Genomic DNA, 23,519 nt, shown 5'->3' on the forward strand with positions numbered 1-23,519 from the left:
TTCAAGACAACTGACTGGCTCGAGTGGTCCAATTTGGACTGTCTGACTTACTTAGTTAGATAGTCCAATTGGTTCGACTAGCCCAACTAGTCCGACACTAGGAGTTGGACGTCGACGACTGTTGGTCCATTGTGACGGAAGCAACCTCAAATTCCAATGCGATCAATGCTGGAGATCCCTAGGGTTCTTTGCCAAACGTGCAACCCTCTAGAACACAAGGAAGGCTTGTAACTACCTGGACTACAAGATGAGGCTCAAAATGAGCATGCTCGATTTGTCATGTACGTGCAGCTCTCTCTCTTTCAAGCTCTCTTAGAATGAAACAATTGTAAATGAGTTCTTCCTTGACCTCTTGGATTATTAACCCTTCCCCAACCTTTCCAGTCATTCTCCTAGTGACATAAATCCTTCTAGCACTCTTTTTCCCTCATATGTGCCATGTTTGGGCATGTTTCATGAAGGGGATGCAATGGCAATGGAAAAGGAGAAGAGGAAGATACAGGAGAGAAGAGCACACATAATGTAGGTGCTGTCAAGAATGATATGATAGCCTTATTGCACTATCTCATGTATATGAATAAAGAATATGGGCTGTCACTATACACGGGCAGGCCCAAGGGCCTTTTACCCCAACAACCTCCCACTAAAAGGCCAATGGGCTAGGGAGTGAAAAAACAAAGAAAAATCAAAACAGACAAGGTGAGGAATCATGACATCTCACCCAATTCCCAATCGAAAATCGAGTTGTGCAATAAGCAGGAACCTCTGCAAAAGAAGATTCAAGCATCCCCGAGTCCATGAAATCCAAGAGACAAGCGATCCTACATCTCCATACATCGGAGCAATCCAAGAATGCTTCTCATGAAGCAAGCACAACTCATGAGTGCAAGGTTGTAATGCATAAGCATCAGAGTAGTGCATAGCATCAGCATGGCACATAGGAGACAACTGAGAGCACATAGACTCTCCAAAGTCAATCATAGAAGAAGGGCCAGCATCCCAGACACATGTTTGACGAGGTCTAAAGATAGTATGCGGCCTCAGCAAAGCGAAAGACTGACATACGACTGTAGCATCAACCATAAAGCACACTGAACGTGCATCAAGAGGCTTGAGAGATGTCAGTGTCTCATAAAAGACAGCATGATAGCTGCATATAACCTGATGGGCATCCAAATCCCATAACCTATAAGCCTGAAAGTCACCATCTCCATAACCAAGGAGGATACATCTGCATAACATAGGCATATCTATCATACATACAAATGTCTGGTAGCCAAACATCCTCAAGTAATCATAGGAGGGTCTCATGCCACTCCATGCCTCATGCGGTGTAATACCATCTAGAGTCAAGTATGGTATCTTGTTAACCAAGTAGGCTGCCGTCATAAGGGCTCAGTCCAAAATCCATAAGACAATCCAACTGTGGTAAGCATAGCAGCAACCTTCACCTGTAAGGTCAGGCACATGCCATGAGCAATCCCATAGTACCGTGGGCATAAGAAGTGAATGCCATACTACTGATAATAGGACTAAAAGCTGGGAGAGAAAGCAGAACTCTCATAATCTATCCGCAAGCATCTAGGCCTGCTACCACAACATGATCCATAAACCTGTCAAGCATAACTGCGGCATCCTCAACCTGTACCAAGGGGAAAGCCCAAACACGGTGGGTAGCATGATCCACAAAGGTCACAAAATGTGAAGCTCCACCAAGTGACTGGAAAGGCATAGGTCCATATACTGCAACATGGACAAGATCTAGAGGAGCATGCCTCACATTATCACCATAAGCCAGAGAGGCTCTGCAAGGACCAAGAGTACATCAAGGGCAAGCATCAAGATTTGCATGTCCCATAGCAGGCAACAAAGTCATATGAGACAGGATCTCCATCTCTCTATGGTGCATATGGCCGAGGTGGTAATGCCATAACAATGCATGTGGTATCCAAATAACTGCAACCATAGAATCTTCCACATGAGAGACATGCACTGGGTAATGAGAACCATCTCTAGAACCTCTGGCCAAAACCAAGAAACCACGACAGATCTTTCATGACCTATCTTGAAGAGAAATAGAGTAACGTGCATCATGCAACTGACTGACATAAATCAAGCTCTTACTAAGCATGGGAACATGTAAAACATCTCTAAGTATAAGAGAAGACCCATTAGGCAAAGCTAGGTGTATGTTCCCTATACTAAAAATAGCATAAGTCTGGTGAAGGTCCAGATCAAGACATCCATCAACCTATGTGTAAGAAGAGAACCATGCTCTATGAGGGGTAACATGACAATATGCCATAGAGTCTAAAAGCCAATCAAACGCATAGGCCTGATCTCACTGAGCAAGTAAGCTATAGGGAAACAAGATGACAAGAGTACATGCTCAACTGCATCATCATGGGTAACAACATGTACCTCACTACTAGTAAGAGTGGTAACACGCTACATCTGATGTATCTTTGACTCTCTGCTCATGTCGATTCCGTCTCTGTCTCTGCTGCTCTCTAATCTGTCTAAAGCATTCTCTTTGAACATGCCTAAGCTTCCCACAATGGAAGCAAGCAACATCTGAAGTAGAAGAACCTATATAAGACGACAAGGAATCCAAATCATCATGAATAGGGCTATCCATAGAATCCACAGAGCTCAGGCAGCTGAGGGCTATCCCAACATAGGGAACCTGCTCATAAAGACAATCATATGCTAGTACATTAGTGGTAGAAGCATGCTGCAAATGCTCATGAAACCTCAATGGATGGGAGGACATAAAGGCATCAATCAAGGATGCAAAATTTCTCACATGAAGAAGAGTCGTAGCCAACTGCATGACATGACCAATCATAGTACGATAAAGCATAAGACATTTGTCATAAGGGCATATGGTATTCAGCCATAAAATCAGCCCATAACCATATGCGTATGCATAACTCTACAATACATCATGCCACCTAGGAACATCCAAGTCAAATAAAGACCGACAAGTGGCAAAGCATCCTGCAAGAGTCAAACTCCAGGTGAAGCCCAAACATCTATACAAAAACATCCAAATAAGTGGCTCTGAAAGGTATATAACGGTAGCCCATGTGCATAGACGGGCAAGCATACATAACATCTGCTCTCTAACATGCATGGGCAATAAGAGTCCAACTAGCATAAAGGCTAGGCAACAAAGGAGCATAAAAGCCATAACTGCAGCCCAAGCACTGGCAAGTCCACTAATCAACCAAGTAGCCCGCAAAAAATCCAAGAACCAGGTGAGCTATCAAAGCTCAAGATCCAACCGCCAAGAAAATGGAGCAATCACTACTCAAATATAAGTCTACATCACCGAAACATCCAAGATCTAAGAAGATATCAACGGAGCATCATAGGCCAAATAGCATCCAAGCTGCATACGAAATAAGCCAACCAATGTCAAACTTCTCAAGGGAATACTCAAATAAGTGTTGAGATGAGTCTCAAACAACTGCCATCCGCAGCCAACCAAAATCATTCACCAAGACATCATAACAACCCGCAATGAGTAGCCTAGGCATAAACCATGTCATGAAAGTGAAATGCCCGCTGCAAGGAAGTGACAGTGAACCATAAAATCGAGCTCTAATCTCAGCTCAAAACAATTTCGGAGCATAGAAGAACCATGTGGCATCATCCAAATGTGTGAATACATCAACCCAAGTAGTCGGGAGCACCCCGTACGCAATAGGACATAATCTGGCAAAGCATTAAATAGCTTCAATGTTGAAGTTTCCAGCAGCATATAACCTTTGTAAACTGAGCAAAAAAGTTCTCAAATAAAGCTCAAATCAATGGCCAAAGCATAGGCATACATTCCCTGATATATAGGCACCATCCGAGCATGATCGGGCATCAAATGTCAAGACTTGTAAGCATAAAATTGAAGTAACAAGTGGCTGCCATGTTTTGGACAGATCTGGGACTATTCAAAACAATTAATGGTTAAGCTAAATCAGCTCCAAATGCATCTCACATAAGAGGCATAAAATCCAAAAGTGATCCGATACCAATAGACATCAGTAGAAGCATCACGTAAGCCATAGGCATACAAATACATGCTGTCTCAGAACTGAAATCTATTGCAGAATATTCTATCATTAGAATTTGGCAAATTTGACATCACCATCGCGTCTGGAGTGTGCCAAAATCCCAACTTAGACTCTTACCTTGCTTGAATCAGGTTTCGAATGCCCGAGATATGACAAAAAGAGTGATTTTTGAGACATTTTTGCAAACATGTGCAAATAAAACGTGAGCATGCTGCTCTACTTGAGGGGCCAAATCAGGGTGGGTAGGAGCTAATCAAGAGCCCAATGAAGGCCTACAATAGGCCTACATAAGCCTAAGACAAGTCCAAGCAAGAGATGAAGAGAATAAGCTTCAATGATGAAAGCTATGGCTGCCTCTTCATGAAACCCTGCTGTTCATGTCAAAGAATGGCTGAGAACAAACTCATACCTCATGGGAAAGGTCGGGAAGAGACCAGAAGAGACCAAAAAGCACTCCAACAATCAAGCCTTGATACTAGTTGAAGGGGATGAAATGGCAATGGAGAAGGAGAAGAGGAAGATGCGGGAGAGAAGAGCACACACAATGTAGGTGCTGTCAAGAATGATATGATAGCCTTATTGCACTATCTCATATATATGAATAAATAACATGGGCGGTCACTGTACACGAGCAGGCCCAAGGGCCTTTTACCCCAACATTTCACAGCAGCAAAGCCCTACTATTCCCTTGCAATCCTTGCAAGTTATTAGTCCAAACCAGCTCAAAATGCAATAGAAATTCAAAATAGAAAGTTGTAATGCTCCCTCCTACTTGCCTAATCATTAACAACACAAAATACTTACTTGTTTTGAAGATTAAACTCCAAAATATCCTACCTACAAAAGAGCACCTGGTGCACAGATCGGATGTTGTACACTTGCGTAGTGAATGCCGGAAGGTCCCCAAGAACAATAGAACTCTACTTTTTGCACAAATTACAAGGCAAAAAGCATGAACGACAAGAGCAAGAAACCAATTGGGTGCAATCTCCCCCCATGCCTTGTGTGAGCGCTCCACAAAGCATGTATTTTATGTATTATTCATCTTCAAGCTCAAATAATAGCCCAAATTACAAAATATCAAGCTTTTAGCTTTTGAGATTGCTTTAACACAAAATAGGAATAAAGCTAGTGGGTGGTGCCCAAAGAGTCTAGCATGCCCAATACAATGTCCAAGTAGAAATAACATAATCGTGCACCCATGCGCATACAAAATAATAATAAATATCTGACGCCTCAATAAATAGGCGTGACAAAATATAGGCGTCATGCCTAAGGTATGCGCCCATCAAAATATAATCCATAAATCGAATACTCGCTATCCTCCAATACTTTCCTCCGCCACTGCTGCTATCTCTACACATCAACTGAAGCATTCACAATCGTGAGTAAAATAATACAATTAAACCAACAAAAGTGAATACCTAGCAGTCTTCAACTACATAAATAAATCAACTGGTTAGAAATAAATCCTAACCTTAATTTATTACGAGTGCGCACTCTAAACTCATAAGCGTTTATTAATTTAATATGCATTTTGCGGAATCACCCGCTATGGAATCACCCATGTACACACCAAATTAATGAAACGCCCGAAAAGGACAGGCGTCCCCATCAACTTCTCACACAAAGAATCCAGTTTGTATATGAGCCCCAGTCATCAAAGTTTACAAAATCCACCGTAAAACCTCACGGAATCCACCGTGGCACAGAATCCATCGTGAAATATGCCTACTGGCATCAGCACCAGTTCAAGGGTGAACTCTACTTTGACGCTCAATTCGAAGCATGCAAGTACTTAAGCTTGAATCCATTGGTCCTAGCAATGAAACCAAAATGTAAAGGGAGCTCTCACTCAACTGCCAAGACCCATGAACTGCTTATTTCTTCAAGCATTTCAAGCGAGCACTAATCGTTACCTCTCACATAGCCGACGCGCTATCCCTCTTTACGAGTGTAGTGAGCTTACCTTGATGCCAAATTGAGTTTCTTACTCTCTCAGGCACTTCGATAGCTTCACATTTGTGATGCAAGCTCTGTTGAGATATCGAGCTCCACTCGTGATATGCCAGGGTGACCATTGTTCATTTATGTCACCGACTAGTCAGTTGCAGATGCGGTTGGTACACCGCCCATGAATAATAACTAGATGACAGCTATCCTTATCTACTCTAGTTCTTGGCTCAGTTAGTATGCCACCTTAGTTAGTTGAGTTTGGTTTGAGACCCATATATAGGGTTCTTCTATTTCTTTGTATGAGTGTTCTTTTTGGCTTACACAACTAAGAAGAGGAAAACTATTTTCAGTCTCCACCTTTGTGTGTATTCCCCCATTGTGCAAGCAAGAAAGCTACAAGTGAGACTCCTTCCTTCTCTCCCACAATCTTGACATGGTATCACAGCCTTGTTCGTGGTAAGGAGCTCAAGAAATCAAGCCAAGTTCGCGGTGTTCTGGTAAGAGGATCAATGTTGCCTCCATTTTTCTATTTTGGGAGCAAGTCTCTGCAGGTAGCATAGCCGGAAAGTGCAAGAGTGCATTGTCTCAGATTGAGATGCCCTTTGCGGTGTAGCAAGAGGGCAATAATATGCTGCGGGAGAGGGATTTAGCCCATGGTTGCTCTGTTTTTTTGATTTGAGGCCATTTCGGGGCCTGTTTAGGAGGCGCAAGTTTTCTGCATGCACTCAAGAAAAGGCCCTGTTTTATGCTGTGCGACCACTGTTCTACAGGTCGGTGAAAAGTTACCACAGAAATTGCATCGTATGCTTGTGTGCAGAGACATTGGGAGTTACAGAATCATCCTTGTTTCCTGTTTATGCAAAATCGTCACTAGGAAGTGACTATGTGGTCAAATACCACTTTCGCCAGTTTTGCAGAATTGCCCTTGTGAGGGTGAAGCTGTGTTTTTTTGCAGTGACAGATTTTTTTGCAGTGTTCTGTAATGGCGTCTGATTCTCTTTCATAGATTGTAACTGAAAATCTTGACAAGAACAACTTCCAAGCATGGAAGTTTAGAATGACGAATTTCCTTATGGGAAAAGGATATTGGGAATTTGTTGCAGGAAATGAAGAAGAACCAGTTCTTCCTGATGTTCCCAATCAACAACAAATGCAGGCTTGACAGCGACACCAGGTGGCGATGATGGCAGTGTGGTGGCAGTAGCAATGGCACGAGCAGGCTCCATGATTCCTCTTCCCTCCCCTCAAGCTTAAGGGGGAGGTTCTTATAGGCTAAGGTGGGGGGGTAGCCACCCAAGTGGTGGGCTGCATGCCTCCTCCCCATGCCCTCCACCACTCACACAAACTCATACTCCCTCTCCCCACCATGCAATGACTGTAGGGGAGAGGGTTAGTAATAAAAAAATTTGCCACAATTTTAACCATTATCCCCTTTTTTTTCTCGTGAAGGGTGTTCCCGCATGGGCTTGCAATCTTTAGCCACGGTCTTCCATACACGACGTGGACTAGTGTTTTTTGAAGCACGCAGGGTAAGCACTTAGCCAAGAGTCTTTTGTCGTTGGGATATTATTTTAACTACTTTTTGTGTAGGGTGTGCAGGGTCTAGGGTCGATTAATGTTTCATTGCGAAAATATTACATTCTCCCCCCTTAGAGGAATTGAGATATCCTCATGTCGAGAAGATCTGGGGGTATTGTTGGTTGAGAGTGCTTTCATCCATCCAAGTGGCATCCTCTTCGGGATAACCTTTCCACTAGACGAGGTATTCTCTCAAGGTTCTGGATCTCAAATGCATCTCCCTAACATCTAAGATCCTGTCAGGCCGTAGCTCAAGGACTCCTTGGCTAGGTATTACAACTTGTTGATCATCAAGCACGTGACTAGGGCTAGATACATACTTCTTCAGTAGACTGATATGGAATACATTATAAACTTTTAGGTTTTCGAGGAATTGAAGCCGGTAAGCATTAGGCCCTAGGCACTTGAGAATCTTGTAGGGTCCACAATACCTTCAACTTAGCTTTTTGCACTCACCCAAGGATAGGGAACTCTTCTTTGGACATACGCGAATGAAGACCATATCACCTTCAACAAAGGATCTATCTTACCATTTCAGGTCTGCGTAAGCATTCTGTCTGTCCTTGGCGGCTTGGATGTCCTGTCTTATTGGCTTGATTTGGTCATCCATGTCTTCCAGCATCTGCTTTGAAGCTTCAACCCTTAAGGTTGGATCTGAAAAGTCTAAATGAGTATGACAATCGTGCCCATACAATGCTTGAAAAGGGGTCATCTCAATGCTTTGTTGGTAGGAAGCATTGTAGGAAAACTCAACCAGTGGGCAAATATTGAATCCACTTTTTGGGTTCACGACAGCAGTGTGCCCTAAGCATATCTTCAATGATTTGGTTGACTCGTTCCATTTGACCATTGGTTTCGGGATGATAAGCTATACTGAAACAGAGTTGAGTCCCAATGGCCTCAAAGATAGCCTTCCAGAAGTGTGATGTGAAGAGAGAGTCACGATCACTAATGATTCTTCTGGGTAATCCATGTAGTTTGAATATTTCCTTGATCAATAACCTTGCAATGTTTGAGGTTTTATAGTTTGTCTTAATAGGAATAAGATGTGCAACCTTGGTGAGCATATCCACCACAACCATAATGGAATTGTATCCTCCCTAAACTTGGGGCAGGCCAATGACAAAGTTCATTACTAATGAATTCCCATTTCATTTGGGGAATATCTAGTAGTTGCAATTTCCCTAGCATTTTGACATGTTCTACCTTAATACGTTGACAAGACAAACATTCAGTGACATATTTGAGAACATCACCTTTAAGCCTCTTCCAATAATAGCTCTTTCTTACTGCATTGAGGGTCTTGGCATAGCCAAGATGTCCTAAGAAAGGGGAGTCATGAGCTTCCCAAAGTATCTTCTGCTTGAGTGATTGTCTTGCCGGTATACATAATCTTGTTCTATAGTAGACAAGTCCATTATTGATAGAGAATTCTTGATACTTTGCCTCTAGCTTCGGGTCTTGATCTTTGATGGGGATCTCCCTTAGCAATTTTTGATAGATTGGGTCATGGCATGCCTCTTCTTTAGCTAGCTCAAGAATTGGGTTGTTTGGCATGGATACCTTTGTAGCTAGAGATGTGGCCATTGATGGATCTTGCAAAATCAGAGAATTCAGAAATGTCTTATGACTGAGTGCATTGGCAACTACATTCTCCTTTCCAGGCCGGTATTCGATTTCAAAATTATATTCCTCCAGCACTTCAATCCATCGACGTTGCCTCATGTTGAGCTCATTCTGGGTAAAAATCCATTTAATACTTTTATGATCCATCACTAGCGTAAACTTGTTACCCAGCAAGTAGTGTCTCCAAAGCTTGAGAGCATGGATGATAACCAACAGCTCCAGATTGTGGGTAGCATATTTTCTTTCATGGCTCTTCAGTTTCCTTGAAATGTATGCTACAAGATGACCTTCTTGCATAAGCACACATCCTAAGGCAAGTGTGCTAGCATCGTTTTCACTTCAAACTCCTTACTAAGGTCCAAAGGTTTTAGGATGGGTGCTGATACCAAGCTTTGCTTTAGTTTGTCAAAGCTGGACTATTCAACAGCAGGTGACCATACAATTGATACTTACTTCTTTAGTAGATCGGTCAGAGGTGCTACAATCAAAGCACAGTTTTTGATAAAGACACTGTACCATCCTGTCAATCCAAGAAAACTACATATTTATTTGACAAAAGTTGGTGTTGGCCATTTTAGAACGTCTCTTACCTTGGCCGGATCTATTGAAATTCCTTCTGCTGATACAATGAATCCCAGATATTCAATCTCTTGCTTGAAAAATTCACACTTCTTCTTCTTGGCATAAAGCTTTTGTGCTCTCATTATATTAACATGCCTAGTTCAGCTTTTAGCCAAGTGACCTATTACTTAACTCCTTTGCCAACACTTATAGCCATGACAGATAGTGATAGAAAAAGTCTTATTCATTCATGTGGGCATAGTCCTTTCGAATACATTTATTTTGGGAAGGTAGTACAAGCTAATACATTAATTTGGGGAGAATAAGATTGTGTTACATTCAGCTACGGGAACTGAGTAATAATATGGGTTGGGGTCATGGATTTTCAAAAATCGATAGGTCATAGGAAGCTTAGGGTATCCTTTCCTTTGATACCCGTTCTTCTCATAACGTCCCAACACCTTGATTCTGTTGGCAGGGATTATTCGAGTCACTTCCTCATATACATACTTGTTCTATTGAACCTTTCAACTGCCAACATATAGGGTTGCGTTTGCATGAGCCTCAACAAAGATGAACAGCTTCACGATCTTTAAGTCCTCCATCCACTTGATTCTCTTCAAGTTGGTTCAAAGGTACGCAAGTCGGTGGGCAGCTATGTAATAGATTCCTGAATCACCCGTCCATCTCCGTTCCACGTACAAGAGTGAAGGATTGTAGATGCGGTCTTGGATATTCATCATATCTAGCCTTCATTGATAATCTGAGGCATGCATTGTAGTTATAAACATAACCTGGAATGCCAAGAATTTGTTCCATGCTTCGTGAGTCTTCAGGCTAGCATTGATAAGTAAGGAAATATTCTTCACAGCAACATTTGCTCTACTTCTCCTCATAAAGTTTCCTTGTAAATATTTAAATCTTGTTGGTTCACTCTGATACCAACTGTAACGTGTCCACCTGTTCCACTTGTAAGATACGTCTTAGCAGCCCATTGGGAAGAGAGTCGAAACAGTGCTGCTCGACACTACCACTGAATGTAATGGGGCTTGCGATCTAGGTCTTCCAGAGTCTGCCATGAAGCGGAAGCATTCCGGCCGTTCCCACTTAGGATTGACCTGAATCAAGGTTTCCCTAATGCTCAAGTTCCTCGCAGGTAACTAGCGTCGAGTCCTAGACAAACTACTTTATGCAGAAACATCAGGGTCGAAACGGATTTATACTGCACTTGGTTCAAGGAGAATGGGAAACGAGAGGAATGTGAAGCTCAACCTCTTTGCCCATAAGGCATAGTCCCATTCCGTTCCCCTAAAACAACATAAATCGGGACTCTAGCTTCCTAGAATCTAGGTCATCATTACCTTGCTGTCAATTCTGTTGAGAAAAGTTCCCGGCCAACCGGGACCACCCTTCCGTAGGACGAACCCGTGGTCACATCCAACGCACTTTCCTCAGGTTGCTTTAATTATCTAATTACTTACCACATTTAATTTGACAAGAAAAAACAGCTTCCTTCATTAGCCAATTATTCATTGGTTCCTTCACGTAACTTAGGCACTGACATAGAAAAACAATGTCAAACAAGTTCCTTTTCAACATTTGATCTTTATTTATCAGTCTTTGGAATACATCATATAATCCACACGAAGGCTATTCCATAATCCGCCCGAAGGCAATTCCAACAATCCTCAGGGATCGCTATTCCAAGTTTCCGCCCGTAGACTAGTATGTGGGCCTCAAGATCCAATCTTGAGTCATGTCAGCCTCTTGTCCGAGACCCGAAGGCAAGAGATTTACGGCCAGAGCCCCCTTGGCACCCAGGCATCCTCCTGCTCCAAGTAGCACCCACGGAGAGACCTCTCAAGGCGGGTTCGGTCCACATAGCCGGCGCGGCTAACAACCCCCTTGGATAGGGTCACGCAGACAGTCGGGGGTAATTGATGTTGCCTCTCCCTCTGGCTTTCAACCTGAAGCATTAATTATTTTCCAGTATTAGTTCCCTGAGTAGAGAAGAACAAACTGTTCTCCTAAGTGTACAAACACAAGCATTGCAGTGGTCGTTTGTACGGCCATCTGCTAAGGTGTAAATCCTTCTTTTCGAATACATCCAACATTCGACTCGGGATCAATAATGACTTGGTAAGATCCCAAGGGCTTTGTAAGCTGTGTTGCTTGCTTACCCTCTTTCCTTGGGTTAGGGTTTATACCCTCCTAACCCAAATTATCAATACCTTAGGTTTCCTTATATTAAGGTCAATGAATCCTGGACAACCTCATTGCCCTAACTTGATTGGTCAATTTCTTGCTAGGTAATTCATAATTACCCTAACTTGGTAAATCAGCCTCAAAGAAGGGTGATGTAGCAGGATGACTACTCATCCTCTTGCAAATTAAACTTGTACTTTGAACTTGCCAACCTTGTTCTAAGGAGTGGCAATACCATTTTGTGATCTAGACACAAGACCATGCGACGTTGCAACTTGTTGCATGAGATAGGTGTCGCATCTAACTTGTGGGATTAATTTCTCCCATCATTCAGTATTCCTTGGTCAAGAATACATTTGGTCAAGATGTAGGGTTTGCGAGTCCTCTTGACCCAATCCAACCCTAACCCTACTAGGCCTGATAATACTTTGGCCCTAGGGTTCCTAAATTCATACGGAAGTCTAGTATTTGGTCAATTGATCCTTAGGGTAAGGACCCCAGATGATTCTTGCATGGGCATTTAAATAACCCTAACATTCCGTGAATGTGGATAGGACCTTTGAGGTCGGAAATATTAAGTCAATTGCCCGAGTGTGATAGTAGGAAAATTTTTATCGCGGCTTAACTCTACCTAGTGCATTGAGGTGATCATCATTTGAGTTACACCATTACAAGTGATTTACCTAATTGATCTAATTGTCTTGCGACAAGAGATGATCTTTCCTTGGAGATGCAAATGCTTTCCCTAAAAGATATAAATAATTGCAAGATATAACATTACATGAAAATATGTGATTTCAAGTCCATAGACTTTTTCCTTCTATGAAGCTATAAGATCTGCAATGATCGTTACTTTTCCTTGCCTAACTATAATGATTTGTGTAACGTGTCCACCTGTCCACTTGTAGGACACGTCTTAGCAGCCCATCGAGAAGAGAGTCCAGAAAGTGCCACCCGGCACTCCCACGGAATGTCACGGGGTTTGCAATCTAGGTATTTCTGAGTCTGCCATGAAGCAGAAGCATTCTGGCCATTCCCACTTAGGACCGACTTGAATCAGGGTTTTCCTAATGGTCAAGTTCCTAGAAGGTAACTAGTGTTGAGCCCCAGGTGAACTACTTTACGTGGAAACGTCAGGGTTGAAGCGGATTTATACTACACTTGGTTCAAGGAGAATGGGAAATGAGAGGGATGCGAAGCTCGACCTCTCTACCCGTAAGGCATAGTCCCATTTCATTCCCCTAAAACAATATAAATCGGGACTCTAGCTTTCTAGATTCTAGGTCATTGTTACCTTGCTATCAATTTCTTTGAGAAAAGTTCTCGGCCAACCAAGACCACCCTTCCATAGGACGGACCCATGGTCACATCCATTGCACTTTCCTTAGGTTGCTTTAGTTATCTAATTACCTACCACATTTAATTTGACAAGCAAAAATAGCTTGCTTAATTAGCCAATTAATCACCGGTTCCTTCACGTAACTTAGGCGCGCACTGACATAGAAAAACAATGTCAAACAAGTTTCTTTTCAACATTTGATCTTTATTTATCAGTCTTTGGAATACATCAATTAATCTAGCCCGAATGCTAATCCATAACCCGCGCGAAGGTAATTCCATAATCCTCCCGAAGGCTATCCATAATCCGCCCGAAGGCTATTCCAACAATCCTCAGGGATCGCTATTCCAAGTTTCCACCCATTGACTAGTATGTGGGCCTTGAGATCCAATCTTGAGTCATGCTGGCCTCTTGTGCAGGACCTGGAGGCAAGGGATTTACAGCGGCCAGAGCCCCCTTGGTACCTGAGCATCCTCCTCCTCCAAGTAGCACCCACAGAGAGACCTCTTGTGGCGGGTTCCGTGCACGTACCCGGTGCGGCTAACAACCCCCTTGGATAGGGTCAAGGAGACAGTCGGGGGTAACTAATGCTGTCTCTCCCTCCAGGCTTTCAACCTGAAGCATTAATTATTTTTCAGCATTAGTTCCTTGAGCAAAGAAGAACAAACAGTGCTCCTAAGTGTACAAATACAAACACTCCAGTGGTCGTTTATACAGCCAACTGCTAAGGTATAATTCCTTCTCTCCGAATACATCGAGCATTCAATCCGGGATCAATTTCGACTTGGCAAGATCCCAAGGGTCTCGTAAGCTAAGTTACTTGTTTACCCTTTATCCTGGGGTTAGGGTTCATATCCTGTTAACCCAAATTATCAATACTTTAGGTTTCCATATTTTATGGTCAATAAATCCTGGACAACCCCGATGTCCTAACTTGATTGGTCAATTGCTTGCTAGGCAATTCATAATTACCCTCACTTGGCAAATCAGCCCCAAGGGAAGGTGATGTAGTAGGATGACTACTCATCCTCTAGATAATTTGACTTGTACTTAGGACTTTGCCAACCTTGTTCCAAGGAGTGGCAATACCATTTTGTGATCTAGACACAAACCATGTGATGTTGCAACTTGTTGCACGAGATAAGTGTTGCATCTAACTTGTGGGATTATTTCTCCCATCACACGGTATTCCTTGGCCAAGAACAGCTTTGACCAAGATATAGGGTTTAGGAGTCCTATTGACCCAATCCAACCCTAACCCTACTAGGCCGTTAACGCTTTGGCCCTAGGGTTCCTAATTTCCTTGCAGAAATCTAGCATTTGGTCATCCGATCATTAGGGTAAGAATCCTAGATCAATCTTACACGAGCGTTTAGCTAACCCTAACATTCTGCGAATCTGGGTAGGATCTTTGGAATTGGAGATATTAGGTTGGAAAACCAAGTGTGATACTAGGCAGAATTTTAGCGTAACTTAACCCTACCTAGCACTTAGAGGTGATCGTCATACACTAACTAACCATACCTTTATGATTCTCATGTAAGCTATTCAGCTATAAACGCATTACTTAGTAGATCCAACCAACCACGATTTAAAATGATTTTTACTTTTAAATATGCAAATACTTCATTCCAAACTTGCAAGTACCTTCCCCTAAAAGATGTAGGTAAACTAGGTGAGATGCATCATTCCATGCGAGTATGCAACTTCAACCCATAGACCTTCTGCTTTCATGCAACCTAGAGATCATTCTTTTCCTTGCCCTATACTATGTTGATGCAACGAAATCAAATCGTTAATATTCTTAATGAAGATGCATTCAAACTTTGATAAAGAACTCCATGCATGAGCGAATGCCATGAGTCCATCATTCACTTAATCCTTCTTTTAGCATTTAACCCAACCCAAAATTATCTAACATCACATGCAATTTTCAAGGTACATAAATCCTTTCCATTCATTGCAACTATTCGGACATCACTTAGTGACCGTCTAGGATTACCTTAATCGTGAGACACAACCAACAATTTACTTACATAAATGTGTTACGAGTTATATGTCCTATCCCTTGCAAGATGCCACAAGGACGCCTAGCACAATTTCGTAATATAACTTATGCATCATGCGTTTGAAATTTGTAGCTACTCTTGACCATGCAAGTGCTCGTCATGCAACTTAACTTGGTAATTTGATGCAAGTATATGAATTTTCCAATGTGTTCAAACTTACCTACGAGAATTAATGATATGCTTAATGCATTCTTTTCATGCGAGAATACAATTGGAAGCTGGGAATTAAGATTCGGAGCATTGTCTCCACGCGTACTCGGGTTGGAAGCTCTCCCGTGTGCGCCTCGCGCCTTTTGCTTTGGAGCCATCAATGACGTAGTGGACTTGAACTCCGAAAATTCTCCTTGTCCTTTTTCTCAATCTCCGAAACTGCCTATTAGGCCGATATTTCTTTTCTTGCGCAGAAACTGGGCTTACAAGACCTATTTTTGAAACCAGGGAAGGCACGTGTAAACAAGGCTTATGGAAGCCTTTACTGGAAGCTTCCAAAGAAGCTTCTAAGCTTCTGAAACAAACAAAATGACATGGAGAGAGAATGATTGAAGAGGAGGAAGATGATGATGATGCTGAAGAGGATGATGATGGTGATGGTAATGATGATGAAGATGATGGTGATGAGGACGGCAGGGGCGCGCAGCCTGGCGGCAACGGACTGGTGGCAGCAACAATGGCGGCTCCTCATGGCAGCAGGCGGCACACGATTCCCTCCTCTCCCCCCTCTCCCCCCTCTCCTCCCCCCTCTCCCCCTCAAGCTTGAGAGGGGGAGTCATATATAGGTAGAAGGGGGAGGGATAGCCACACATGTGGCTAGTTGCATGCCTCCTCCTCCCCCCGTGCTCTCCTACTCCACACCCACTCCTCATACTCCCTCTCCCTGCCATGCAACGGCTGAAGGGGAGAGAATTAATAGTAAAAAAAATTGCAAAATTTTGTCCATCATCCATTTTCCTTTTCCCGTGAAGGGCGTTCCCGCGTGGAACTACGGCTTTTAAGCCACGGCCTTCCATACACGACACGGGCCTAGAGTTTATTTAATGCGCGCGAAGGGAGCACTTAGCCATAGACTTTTATCATTGCGGGAGATTTCTTTAAGTTGCTTTTGCACGGGATGTGTGGGATTCAGGATCATTAATATTTCCTGCGGAAATATTACATTCTCTCCCTCTTAGAGGAATCGAGATGTCCTCATCTCGAGAAGATCTAGGGGTATTGTTGTTTGAGAGTACTTTCATCCATCCAGGTGGCATCCTCTTTGGGATAATATTTCCACTTGGACAAGGTATTCTCTCAAGGTTCTGGATCTCAAATGCCTCTCCCTAACATCTAAGATCCTGTCAGGCTGTAGCTCAAGGACTCCTTGGCTAGGCATTACAACTTGTTGATCATCAAGCACGCGACTAGGGATAGGTACATAATTCTTCAGTAGACTGATATGGAATACATTATGAACTTTTAGGTTTTCGAGGAGTTGAAGCCAGTAAGCATTAGGCCCTAGGCACTTGAAAATCTTGTAGGGTCCATAATACCTTCAACTTAGCTTTTTACACTCACCCAAGGATAGGGAACTCTTCTTTGGACATACGCAAATGAAGACCATATCACCTTCAACAAAGGATCTATCTTACCATTTTAGGTCTGCGTAAGCATTTTGTCCGTCCTTGGTGGCTTGGATGCCCTGGGTTATTGGCTTGATTTGGTCATCCATTTCTTCTAGCATCTTCTTTGAGGCTTCAACCCTCAAGGTTGGATCCGAAAAGTTCAAAGGACTACGACAATTGTGCCCATACAATGCTTGAAAAGGGGTCATTTGAATGCTTTGTTGGTAAGAAGCATTGTAGACAAACTCAACCAGTGGCAAGTATTAAATCCACTTTTTTGGGTTCATGACAGTAGTGTGCCCTAAGCATATCTTCAATGACTTGGTTGACTCGTACTGTTTGATCATCAGTTTGGGGATGATAAGCTATACTGAAATAGAGTTCAGTCCCAATGGCCTCGAAGATAGCCCTCCAGAAGTGTGATGTGAAGAGAGAGTAACAATCACTAATGATTCTTCTCGGTAACCCATGTAATTTGAAAATCTCATTGATGAATAACCTTGCGATGTCTGAGGCTTTATAGTTTGTCTTAATAGCAATAAGATGTGCAAACTTGGTGAGCATATCTACCACAACCATAATGGAGTTGTATCCTCCTTGAACTTGGGGTAGGCCAACAACAAAGTCCATGCTGATGAATTTCCATTTCATTTGGGGAATGTCAAGTGGTTGCAATTTCCCTGGAATTTTGACATGTTCTGCCTTAATGCGCTGACAAGACAAACATTTAGTGACATATTTGAGAACGTTACCTTTAAGCCTCTCCCAATAATAGCTTTTCCTGACCGCATTAAGGGTCTTGGCATAACCAAGATGTCCTGAGAAAGGGGAGTCATGAGCTTCCCAAAGTATCTTCTGCTTGAGTGATTGGCTAGTCGGGATACATAAGCTTGTCCTATAGTAGACAAGTCCACTATTGATAGAGAATTCTTGATACTTTGTTTCTAGCTTTGGGTCTTAATCCTTGATGGGGATCTCCCTTAGCAATTTTTGATAGGTTGGGTCATGGCATGCCTCTTCTCTAGCTAGTTCAAGAATTGGGTTGTTTGGCATGGATATCTTTGTGGCTAGAGATCTGGCCGTTGATGGATCTTGCAAAATCAGAGAATTCAAAAACGCCTTGCGACTTAGTGCATCAGCAACTATATTCTCCTTTCCAGGCCGGTATTTGATTTCAAAATCATATTCTTCTAGCACTTCAATCCATCGGCGTTGCCTCATATTGAGTTCATTCTGGGTAAAAATCCATTTAAGACTCTTGTGGTTCCATCACTAAGGTAAATTTGTTACCCAACAAGTAGTGTCTCCAAAGTTTGAGAGTAGGGATGACAGCCAACAGTTCCAGATCGTGGGTAGTATAATTCCTTTCATGGCTCTTCAGTTTCCTTGAAGAGTATGCTATGGGGTGACCTTCTTGCATAAGCACACATCCTAAGGCAAGTGTGCTAGCATCAGTTATCACTTCAAACTTCTTACTAAGATCCGGAAGTTTCAGGATGGGTGCTGATACCAAGCTTTGCTTTAGTTTGTCAAAGCTGGACTGTTTAGTAGGTGACCATACAATTGACACTTTCTTCTTCAGTAGATCCGTCAGAGGTTCTACAATCAAAGCATAGTTTTTGATAGACCCTATACCATCCTGTCAATCCAAGGAAACTACGTATTTCTTTGGCAGAAGTTGGTGTTAACCATTCTAGAACGTCTCTGACCTTGGTCGGATCTACTAAAATTCCTTCTGCTGATACAATGAATCCCAGATATTCAATCTGTCGCTTTAAAAATGCACACTTCTTCTTCTTGGCATAAAGCTCGTGTGCCCTCATTGTTTCAATAACAATGTGAAGCTAGGGTTCATGATCTTCTTCCTATTTGGAGTAGACTAGGGTATCGTCAAAGAAGACGAGTACAAAGTCATCAAGATAGGGCCTAAAGATATCCTGCATTAACCTGTTGAAGGTAGCAGGAGCATTTGTCAGCCCCGAATGACATGACCAGAATTCAAAGTGTCAATACCTTGTGCTGAGTGCCGTCTTTGGGATATCTTCTTCCTTGATCCTTATCTGATAATATCCAGACCTGAGATCAATCTTAGAGAAGATCTTTGCACCTTGAAGATGGTCAAGAAGTTCATCTATTCTTGGAATGGGGTATTTGTTCTTAATGGTTGATTGATTCAACCCTTTGTAGTCAATGCATAACCGAAGCGTTCCATCTTTCTTCTTCTGGAACAGCACTGGAGCTCCCCATGGCAAACTGCTAGGACGGATGTAGCCTTGGTCTAACAGTTGCTTGAGTTGCTCCTTTAGCTCAATCGCTTTTGGGATGGACATCCTATATGGTCTCTTTGCGATTGGTGCGGCTCCTGGTGCTAGCTTGATTTCATGGTTGACTTCCCTTTGAGGAGGAAGTTCTGTCAGCTCTTCAGGAAATAGTCTACGTATTTCTTTAACCATGAAGGTTCTTCCCTAGATTCTTGATTCTGATCTAGCTTATTTAGCTTAATTAAATAGACAGGTAGCCCCTTTCTAACTCCTTTTATTATCCGAGATGCTTTGGTCAGTTGAATTTTTGGCATACCAGCCTCTCCTTGAGTTGTGACCAGCTTCCCTTTAGAATTTCAGAAGGAGACTTGGCCCTTTCCATAGTGAATGTGGGCATCATTGGGTATTAGCCGATCCATTCTGAGCAAACATTTGTGGATACCTAGGTTCATAACCCTGAATCTGACCGAAGTTGACTTTCCATCTAGTAGGAATTTCACCTTAACAGTTTGCCTGGTACAAGTGACCTCGCGACCATTTGCTAATCCCACAAGTAAGCTAGGTGCATCTATTGTGGCTATTCCTAATCTTCTTGCACACACTAGTGAAATGAAGGAATGTGTACTGCCACAATCAATCAAGGTTTTGAAGCTTTTACCTTGATAATCTGATGGTGTTTGAATCATCGAGAATTGGCGATTTGGGCCTTTCTTGTAAAGGGCGGCATGAACTGTTGCCCTCTCAAAGTCAGCTTCTATAGTTGGGTCTTCTTCATCACACAACCCCTTGCTGGCGACATTGTGGCCCTCGTCGTGGCTCCTTGTCCATGGGCGGCTCCTTGGAATGGCCCTTGACGTTGTCCTCTGCTAAGCTTGCGACACTGCCTTTTGAAATGACTAGGCTCGTTGCAATGGAAGCAATGGAGATTGTGGCCATTACCTTGGGTAGAAATGAAATTATTTACAGTGTCGGTCCTGGATTTCTTTCTTTGTGCCTGATTTTGGCCCTGTGCTCTCTTAGCCTGAGATCTATACACTCCCTTGTTCTGATCCTTGTAAGACCAAGTCTTGTTATGTCCTGGCTTGGTCTGCACCTCCTATATTATGGGTGTAGCTCGAATGAGCACGTCTTGAAGGTCTGTTGGACACATTGATTTCAGGCGGGTGTTTATGGGTGGGTTTAATGTGGCACAAAACTTTGACACCTGTTGTGTCATATCCATTTGTGGCGCGTACTTTAAGAGAGATAAATTTTGAATAGTATGTATCAAGGGATAGACCAAGCTGCTTTAGTTCATAGAATTTGTTCATCTTCTGTGTGTGGTAGGCAAGTGGTAGATATCTCCCTCGCACAACTTTCTTAAGCTTCTCCCAAGTTACTGACCCTTCCAATATCCCTTGGTCTCTACACCATTGTTTCCACCAAAGCCTTGCCTCGCCGGTAAGCTTCAGTTTGGTGAGCATCGCTTGATTAGCGGGTGCAGTACCTGTTGCTTTAAAGTAATCCTCCATGGATTCGATCCAGACTTCGGTATCAGTTTGGACGGTCCTTCCCTTACCATCGAATTCAGGTGGTTTGATCTGCTTGAGAAGAAACTTCTTCTCTTGAATTACAACCGTACTTGGTGTAGGGGTCGGACTAGGAATGTGCACTTGAGGTTGTGCCTGGGCATTAAGATTCTTTATGTTAAAAACTTGCTAAGAGTTTCTCATATTACATTAGCATGCCTAGTTCAGCTTTTAGCCAAGTGACTTAATCACATAGCTTCGTTACCAGCACTTACAACCAAGACAGTCATTGATAAAAAAATCTGTTTCATTCATATGGGCATAGCCCTTTCGAGTACATTTATTTGGAAAGGTAGAGCAAGCTAATACATTAACTTGGGGAGAATAATATTGTGTTACATTCAGCTATGGGAACTGAGTAATAATATGGATGGGGGTCATGGATTTTCAGGAATCGATAGGTCATAGAAAGATTGGGATATCCCTCCCTTTGATACCCGTTCTTCTCATAACGTCCCAACACCTTGATTCTGTCGGCAGGGATTATTCGAGTCACTTCCGCGTACACGTACTTGTTCTACTTGACCTTTCGACCGCCGACATGTAGGGTTGTGTTTGCGTGAGCCTCAACAAAGATGAATAGCTTCACGATCTTTAAGTCCTCCATCCACTTGATTCTCTTCAAGTTGGTCCGAAGGTACACAAGTCGGTGGGCAGCTATGTAATAAATTACTGAATCACCCATCCATCTCCGTTCCACGTATAAGGGTGAAGGATTGTAGATGCGGTCTAGGATATTCATCATACCTAGCCTTCATCGATAATCCGAAGCACACATCATAGTCATAAACATAACCTGAAACACCAAGAATTTGTTCCATGCTTCACGACTCTGCAGGCCAGCATCGTTAAGTAAGTAAGAAAATGTTCTTAACAACAAAATTTGCTCTACTTTACCTCATTAAGTCTCCTTGTAAACATTAGATCCTCGTTAGTTCGCTCTGATACCAACTGTAATGTGTGCACTTATCCACTTGTAGGACATGTCTTAGCAGCCCATCGAGAAGAGAGTCCAGAAAATGCCGCCCGGCACTCCCATGGAATGTTACGAGGTTTGCGATCTAGGTCTTCCTGAGTCTGCCTAACTATAATGATTTGACAATTCAGAGCTAACTCATATAAACCCTACGTTGATGCAACGAAATCAAAGCTTTAATATTTTTGATGAAGATGCATTCAAACTTTGATAGAAGGACTCCATGCATGAACAAATACCATGAGTCCAACATTAAATTAATCCTTCGTTTAGCACTTAACCCGACCTAAAATGCAACCATCTTTGCATGCAATTTGCAAAGTTCATAGTTCCTTTCCATGCATTGCGACGATTTGGACATCATTCAATGGGCGTCTAAGATTATCCTCTATATGAACCAGGACCATGAATTTAATTCATAAGTGCATCATGTGACATAAGCTCTATCCTTCTTAGCACGATATCATCTTGTAAGTTATGCATTATATATTCAAGAAGATTGCAACTACCCTCATTCACAGGAGTGCGAGCAATTCCAATATTTGACATGCACTCAACTTTGTAAATCGAATGAATAAATGCATTTATAACTTCCCTACAAAAATTAAACATGCCTAATGCATCCTTTCATGTGAAATTAATTTTTAAGAACCTGGGCATTGAGGTTTGAGGTGTTGTCCACACGTGTACTCGGGGTGGAAGCTCCTATGTGTGCGCCTCTCACCATTTTCTTGGGAGCCATTGACGAATTAAATCTCAGTTCAGTAACTTCCTCTTGTCTTATGCGTTACGAAGCTACTTCTATCCGATATCTCCTCCTCCACGCAGGACACCAGGAGGAAGATGATGACCGAAGACGATTATGATGATGATGGTGGTGAGGATGGCGACGCCAGTGCAACCTGTCAGCGGTAGCAGGCGGCGATGATGGCAGTGTGGCGGCAGCAGCAATCACACGGGCACGATCCATGATTCCTCTCCCCTCCCCTCAAGATTAAGTGGGAGGTTCTTATAGGCTAAGGTGGGGAGGGGGGGTTAGCCACCCAAGTGGTGGGCTGCATGCCTCCTTCCCATGCCCTCCACCACTCACACAAACTCATACTCCCTCTTCCCGCCATGCAACGACTGCAGGGGAGAGGGTTAGTAATAAAAAAATTTGCCACAATTTTAACCACTATCCCCTTTTTTTTCTTGTGAAGGGTATTCCTGCATGGGCTTGCAGTCTTTAGCCACGGTCTTCCATACACGACATGGGCTGGTGTTTTTTGAAGCACGCAGGGTAAGCACTTAGCCAAGGGTCTTTTGTCGTGGGGAGATTATTTTAACTACTTTTTTTGCAGGGTGTGTAGGGTCTAGGGTCTATTAATATTTCATTGTGGAAATATTACATTTTTTTTCATGCAATCAGGATCTCCAATTTTGGGAGAATCAAGCACCATTTTTTTTAAATTAAAAAAGAGGGGGGGTAGCTTGTTCGTTGTCATTTTCCTCTTCTTCTTATTTTTCTTCTTAAAGATTTTAAACTTTAAAGCTGAAAGATTTTAGACTTGTCTTACTTTTCTAAGTTTTAAATGGGTTTGGTCAATTATGACTTATGGCTCATGACTTGTCTTCATGTGGTGACTTCCGTGAAGGATGGCTATAGCCCCTATCAACCTAGAAAAATGTCGTGTTGCAAACCTCAAACTATTTTGCTCGAAACTTCCTCT

The sequence above is a fragment of the Lygodium microphyllum genome, chromosome 7 (assembly GCF_053477565.2).
Source record: "Lygodium microphyllum isolate KBCC chromosome 7, Lygodium_microphyllum_v1.1.10, whole genome shotgun sequence".
NCBI classification, from domain to species: domain Eukaryota; kingdom Viridiplantae; phylum Streptophyta; class Polypodiopsida; order Schizaeales; family Lygodiaceae; genus Lygodium; species Lygodium microphyllum.